This window comes from Phaseolus vulgaris, unplaced genomic scaffold, assembly GCF_000499845.2.
Source record: "Phaseolus vulgaris cultivar G19833 unplaced genomic scaffold, P. vulgaris v2.0 scaffold_77, whole genome shotgun sequence".
Taxonomy (NCBI): domain Eukaryota; kingdom Viridiplantae; phylum Streptophyta; class Magnoliopsida; order Fabales; family Fabaceae; genus Phaseolus; species Phaseolus vulgaris.
In genome coordinates, this window is record NW_027174124.1 from 109,325 (window position 1) to 116,977 (window position 7,653).

The following is a 7,653-nucleotide window of genomic DNA, read 5'->3' on the forward strand; positions in this document are numbered from 1 at the left end:
TTGTATATTATTATTTACAAATCGATTTATATAATCCAAACAAATCAGTTTGTATAATTTAGTATACAAGTCCGTCCGAATCAGTTTGAAACATTTGGACTGGGATATTCAAGTAAAAACTTTAAATTCTAGAATGCTAATCTGGTATGAAAATTTGGAGCTCTAGTGATTTTGTATCACATTTCCCATACAACCAATAGTTCTAGTGGTATATATATATTAGTCATTAAGACCTACCAAATATGAAATAATCAATTTTTTTGTTAGGAACAAATTTATAGACAAGTAGCCTTTCTCTCCCTTCCAAGCATAAACAAGTAGCATAACTAAATTTGTGTGCTGAAGCTTGGCCACTAAAAGCACTTCATTCTTAAATTTTGTGCCTCCTTTGCTGGATCCCCTTGACAACCTTTTGACTGCAATCATCTGTCTGGGGAGCCTAGTATGGTTTAGCATGTTTTGATTGAAATTTGATGTGTTTGAGTTATGGAAAATGTTGGTTGAAAAATCGATTATCTAATTGCTCCAGTGTACAACTGCCCAGGTGGCAAAGAAACTAATATTAAAATGTTGTGCGGGGCCAACTATTTTTTTTAAATGTTTAATATTTGGTTCAAATTTCCATTACGGTTAGGATTTACATTTACCCGAAGTCTCCCTTTTTCAATTTCTTCTTCCTTTGGTGTCGTGGTTCAGCAGTGCACTGTTCCCTCTTTGAATTTCTTCTTCACAAAGGTGTCGTGGTTCTCCAGTGCACTGTTCCCTCTTTTAGTTTTTTGTTGTATTGGTTTCGTGTCCCGTGGTTTCGTGGTGTTGTTCGTCGTCGTCGTCATTCGGTGTGAGCTTGGTGGACGCCCTCCATATCTTTTCACGGTGGTTAGGTGATAAAGGTAATATATTTTTTATTCAATGGATTATGAAGTGAAACATTGTTGTTGTGTGATTTTGATGATGTTGTGTGATTTTGATGTTGTTCTAGAGGGTTGACTAGGATTGTCATATTACAACATTTGTTAGAGTGACAATAGTATGGTTTGATGATTCAATTTTAGTTTGAGTTTCTTGAAGCTTTTCTTCCTTGAATGCTGAACTGTTGGTATTTTTTTTATTAGTAGACACACTGATATAAAATTGATAAATGTTTTTCACAGTGATGAAGTTAGAGCATATAAATTGTATGGTCTAATCGTTGAACAAACGAGTTTTGTATTTGTTGGTTTAGGGTTTAGTATGAATATATGGTTGGGGTGGTTAGAGTCCATCAAGTTATTGAGTGTGATTGTATAAGTTGGTAGACCATGAACATTTGCCATGTGCTCCATTTCCTGCATGTATTGCATCTTGAGCTTTGAAGCTATTGTTAGTAGAGGATAATTGTTTGAAACACTTTGCAGGCAAGGCCAATGGCCAATGTAAGAATATAATTCCAAACAGCTTCGTACAACTAGATTAATTGAAAACAAGAACACGATAGGGTAACCTCATCATAAAAACTACATGCAAATTACTTATTACCCCAACTTTGTGTTGTGCACAGATATGTATTATGTCTTTCATGCTATTGACAACCTCTGAAATCTGTCAAGCTTTGTAGTAAGTAATATATTGGTTGAGAAAATACATAGCATAACAAATAAGAGGTTTTGTCTATAGCACTGAACACTGTACATACACTTTCAGGTAGTATTTAATATCATACCTGCAAACATCTCACATATCTTTTAGAAAAACCCAAGTGATTCAGCGATTGCAACTCCAAAATTTGTGGAAGCTGGCACCATGCTGTCAATACCCTGATTCAAAATAAACATTACATTAGGCTTTGAAGCTTGAGTCTAGTGTCATTGTAATTGTTTGTTACCTAGATGTGATATAGACTGTGTTGGGTCTATTAATGTCTAAGTTCAAGAGGGGAGGGGTGAATTGAACATATAAAATTTTCGCAAACACAAACTGTTTTCAGTATATCAGAGGTAAAAGAACAGATTGATTTTAGAATGAATAGATTGATTCTTCAAAACAGACTGACACAAACAGAACTGCACCAGATTGGGATTAAGATCAAATAGTGAAAGATAGCTAAATCAGATTGGTTCACTTTTAACAGTTTTGAAGAACACACTATACCAAAAGAACAATCAAATTATTCAACACAAAGCTTTAAAGGCAATGAATCTTTAACATGAATTTTATGAAGAAAACTGTTAGTTCTTAATTCAATTACAAACTTATATTCAAAAGATTTGTTTATGATTAGAGAATTTTTCCAGATTAAGATGAACAGTTTTTACTAAGCCCAAAATTAACAAATTTGATTTCAAATGAACAGATTTCGTTCTTGACAAAATTAAGCAAAAACCAAAAACAAGTGTAGGGATGAGAAGAAAAGTACGAGAGAATTTTTATACTGGTTCACTCATCAAGAGCTACGTCCAGTTCAACTTACTCCAAGGTGGAATCCACTAAACATATGCAATCAATTACAACATAGACAACAGTTCTTGAACCCTACAAGAACTTCAACAAGCAAGGCTGAAAAACACTATTTCAACACACCTTGCACTCCAAGAAACACTATCAAAGAGTGACTAACACTTACACCTATTTCAAGAATGAATAAGGGAAAGATTACACCTGAAAGTATGATGCAAGAACATAAACCAGTTGTTCTATTTGCTTCAAGACAACACCAACACCTTCATCCAGCACAAGGTTCTTTAAGAACAAGCACACATGTATTTTCCTATTGAAAAACCTTTGCAAAACCTTTTCAATTCTCTTTTTCACACAAGGAATGTTTTATCTCTGTTAAACTGTGATTGCTCAGCACCCTTCCATGTGAAAAAAAATAACTTTTCTCTATATAGAAAACAGTTCTTAACTACTTTTCAAAAAACAGTTGAAAATCTGTTATGAAAACAAAAGATTCAGTTTAAAACTAAACAAATTTATTTTAGGAAAACTGCCAACTCAGCTAACTGAAATAACTGACTGAGTTGTACCTTTGGTGCCCTAACCAACTTTCCAAAATCCTTTCAGCAAACCAAAAATAAACCTATTCTTTTACAGAGAAACAAATTTATTTTAGGAAAACTGTCAACTCAGCTAACTGAAATAATTGACTGAGTTGTACCTTTGGTGCCCTAACCAACTTTCGAAAATCCTTTCAGCAAACCAAAAATAAACCTATTCTTTTATAGAGAAACAAATTTATTTTTGTGCAATATCTTGATTTTTGAGAAAAACTCTAAAAAGCTTTTGGAAAAACCTTTAACCACTTCAAGTGCTTGATCTAACCTTGACTAGGCATCTAGGGCATGTCATGTACCAAAAGGCAACCTTACACATACACAAGCCTAAATACAAGATCATCTAAACCCATTACAAACTTCAAAGCAAACTAGCTATTTTCTACATCAAACACCCACTAAAACTAGGTAGAGAAGAAGCTTCATCCTTCTTCAACAATCTCCCCCTGTTTGATGGAGACAAATACCCTTTGCTTTGCATAGCTTTGAAGAAAGATCATGATCAATAACCTATATAACACTAGATACCAAAACAAATACAAGAGCTTTTAGATATTAAAACAGAATGTAATTGTACCGTCCCGTCCCCGGGCGTTGACCAAAGTCAAAGTCAAAGTCAATGCTAAGTCAAAGTCAACATATGGTGGGACCCCTTAAGAAAGAAAGTCAACAGATTGATCGCTTAAGGCGTCGCCAAGCTGGGGCGTTGCCAAGCTGAGGCGTCGCCAAGATTGAGACATCGACAGTGTTACCCCCCGATACCCATGGGTAGGAAAGACCGTGGAGGGGGCGACACCACGAGAGGCCTCAGTACTTCAGAACAGTAATAAAGAAAAGAGACAGGTGGCTTCAAGGCCATAGTTCTAGTACCAATAAGGAGTAACCTGACTTGTGAAGTACCCACGCCACCTCTGGGAGACCCCTGGGACAGATACAACCCATGAGAGGGCCACGCCCAGGGGTGAACCATGTGCATGGTACGAGAGAAAGATAGATACACTCTTAGGGCAAGTGACTAGAGGTTGGGGCGCATGAGTTGGCACCCAAAAAGTCTCCCCTTGCGCCAGATGCACTTCGAGGAAGGAGGACTTACACGATGGATTATCTTTAAGTTGGGTTACGACACTGTAAGGCCCTCCATAGAGAATATCGATCAAGTCAGAAGAACACATGACAGTAAGTACCGAATCATCAGGGTGTACACGTTGCCCTGAAAGTTTGCTAAGGTACGCGTTTATTTAGCTTACGCTTTGAACACTTTAAAGCACTTTAAACGCTTTAAATTATTTGAACGTTTTAAACGCGTTGAACGTTTTTAAGCGCCTTAAATGCGCTTTAAGACGCTTTAAATGCTTTAGACGTTTAAAAGGAGCTTTAGGCGTTTGAGACAAGGGGAGGAAAGTGAGAGACTCAGATTTACACAGACACTCTCTAGTTGCTTGCTCGCACACCCACTGTACACACTGGCAATTAGGGAAAAAGGCATCAGTTATTTAGTTACGCAGTTATTTTGACCACCTTCAGAGCATCCAGTCACGGTGTTCCGATATGGAGGTGTGTCACACTTGATGTTTCTCGCCAACTGACTTGATCGTCGGAGTGCAAACGGCCGCGAGGGCGCCCCTTTGTCCACTTCTTTTCAGGTACTCACAGACGGTGCAGAACGAAGGTGCCCTAGCTCACGAGGACAAGCCATGCACGAAGACGCATCCGGTCAACCGGCGAGAACATTTGGCGCCCACCGTGGGGCCGATTTAAAACGTCAGTCCCATCACAAGTTCAGTTTTCAGTTTCCAGTTCTCAAGACACTTTCTCTAAGACTTATCCAAGACCCACCGTTCGTCGCGAACCTGGGGCAGTTGTACCAAGTGCTCTGGGTTCAGTTCATTTCCTTTGGAGTTACACGACAGTCAGAAAGATTTCCAGAAACCGCAAAAGATGAGACCCACAAGGCAAGGTTCAAAACGCGCAGGGAGTGATGACCTAACCATGCAGCAGGTCATGGACATGGTGCAGGGGTTGCAGGAAGCGATGGTTGCGTCAAAAGTGGAGCAAGAACGCATGCAAGCGGAGCTCGCGACATCTCAGGCGAGGAATGAAGAGCTCCACCGCACAAATGAGGAGTTGCGCCACGGATGGCGCGACATAGAGGAGCCTGAGCAGTTTACTCCACCAAGGGGGGTTTCTCACACTGTTCTCACAGCCAATTCTGGGAACATTAGGCGCGGTCATGATGGTTGAACGACCACTCATTTCAGATACGCCGATGGAAGAGGTATCCAAGGGGGGCTCACCCATGGAGAAAATAGCGGAGGAGGCTTCGTCTGAAGAAGCCAATGAGGCGACGACTATGAGTGAAGGTAGCGAACCGGTAGACAATGTGGTAGAGAGACAAATTGGCGGCAGGATATTCAAGCTAGGGCGCTTGTTGAGCCAGGAGGAGCAGGATGAAGTGGCAGCAGTGATTGGACGCCACCTAGATGCGTTCGCATGGTCCGCCTCAGACATGCCAGGCATCGACCCAGACTTTTTGTGCCACCATCTCACCATGTACGCCAAGGTTCGCCCCATACGACAGAGGAGGAGGAAGTTCAACGAGGAAAGGTGCCTCGTAGTAAAGGAAGAAACGCAGAAGTTGTTAAGTGCTGGGCACATCCAGGAGATACAATACCCTGAGTGGCTGGCCAACGTCGTCCTGGTGAAGAAAGCGAATGGGAAGTGGAGAATGTGCGTCGACTTCACAGATTTGAACAAAGCGTGCCCCAAAGATTCATACCCACTGCCCAGCATCGACGCATTGGTGGACAACACCTCAGGCTGCAAGATGCTGAGTTTCTTGGATGCATTCTTAGGTTACAATTAGATCAAGATGCATCCCAGGGATGAAAGCAAAACGACGTTCATGACAGAGACATGCAGTTACTGTTACAAGGTGATGCCATTTGGGCTAAAGAACGCAAGCGCCACCTACCAGAGGCTAATGGACAAGGTCCTTGCTTCCATGCTGGGGAGGAACGTGAAGGCCTACGTAGATGACAGGGTGGTGACCTCACGAGAGAGAGGGCAGCACGCAGCGATCTGGAAGAGCTATTTGCTACCATATCGAAGTATCGCCTCAAGCTGAACCCCGAGAAGTGTGTCTTCGGGGTTGAGGCAGGTAAGTTCTTAGGTTTTATACTGACAGAGAGAGGGATAGAGGTGAACCCTGATAAGTGTGCAGCTATTACTGCCATGAGGAGCCCAACCTCAGTGAAAGAAGTACAGCAGCTGACTGGGCAGATGGCAGCTTTGTCAAGGTTCGTATCTGCTGGAGGTGAGAAGGGCCACCCCTACTTTCAGTGCCTCAAGAGGAAAGCTGGTTTGCATGGACAGATGAGTGCGAGGCAGCGTTCCTCAAGTTAAAGGAGTACTTGGCGACGCCACCGGTGCTCTGCAAGCTACGGGTAGGCGTCCCCCTTCGTTTGTACTTCGCCGTGACTGAGTGGGCTATCAGTTCTGTGCTGGTCCAGGAGCAGGACCAAGTGTAGAGGCCCATCTACTTTGTCAGTAAGGCTTTGCAGGGCCCAGAGTCGAGGTACCAGTAGTTGGAGAAGGCGGCGCTGGTAGTAGTGTTCTCGGCCAGGAGGCTCCGCCACTATTTTCACAGCTTCACAGTGGTGGTGATGACAAACCTCCCCATTCAGAAGGTACTTCAGAAGCCAGATGTAGCTGGAAGGATGGTTCGCTGGGCGGTGGAGTTGTCCGAGTTTGATATTCAGTACGAGCCTAGGGGATCCATCAAAGGGCAAGTCTACGCAGAACTCTCACCAGGAGGCGCCCAAGAGATGGAGTTAGGATCACAGTGGTCCCTCTCAGTGGATGGGTCCTCCAATCAACAGGGGAGTGGCGCGAGGATAGTTTTGGAAGGACCTAACGGGGTGCTGATCGAGTAGGCCCTACGCTTCGCCTTCAAAGCAAGCAATAACCAAGCTGAATACGAGGCGCTGATAGCTGGAATGCTCTTGACCAAAGAGATGGGCACGTAGAGTCTCGTGGTGAAGAGTGATCCACAGTTGGTCACAGGAAAGGTGACTGGGGAGTACCATGCAAAGGACCCGCAGATGGCGGCATATCTGAAGTATGTCCAGGTGTTGAAAGAGCGCTCGTCGCCTTTGGCTGGTGCATGTCCCAAGAGAACAGAATGCCAGAGCTGACCTGCTAGCCAAGCTGGCCAACTCAGGCAAGGGGGGAGGCAGAGGACAGTCATCCAGGAAACGCTCAAAGCGCCGCGAAGGTTCGTGGAAGATAACAGGGTGGATGTTCTCCACATTAGCACACAAGAGGAAAGCTAAGGAGCCATCGCTCCTTGACCCAAGATACGGCAAGGACACCCCGCATTAGCACATATGTGGCCTCGCCCGGAGAAGAAAACCAGACGCAGGTATGTGCCTTGGAAGAGGGAGACACATGGATGACACCCTATAGGCGATATATTGCAGATGGGATCCTCCCAGCAGAGCCTGGAGAGGGAAAGAGGATAAAAAAGAATTTTGTAAGGTATACTCTCGTGGATGGAGTGCTGTTCAGGCACGGGTTCACGCACCTAATTCTGACATGTGTGAGTGGCGAGGAGTGTATGAGGATC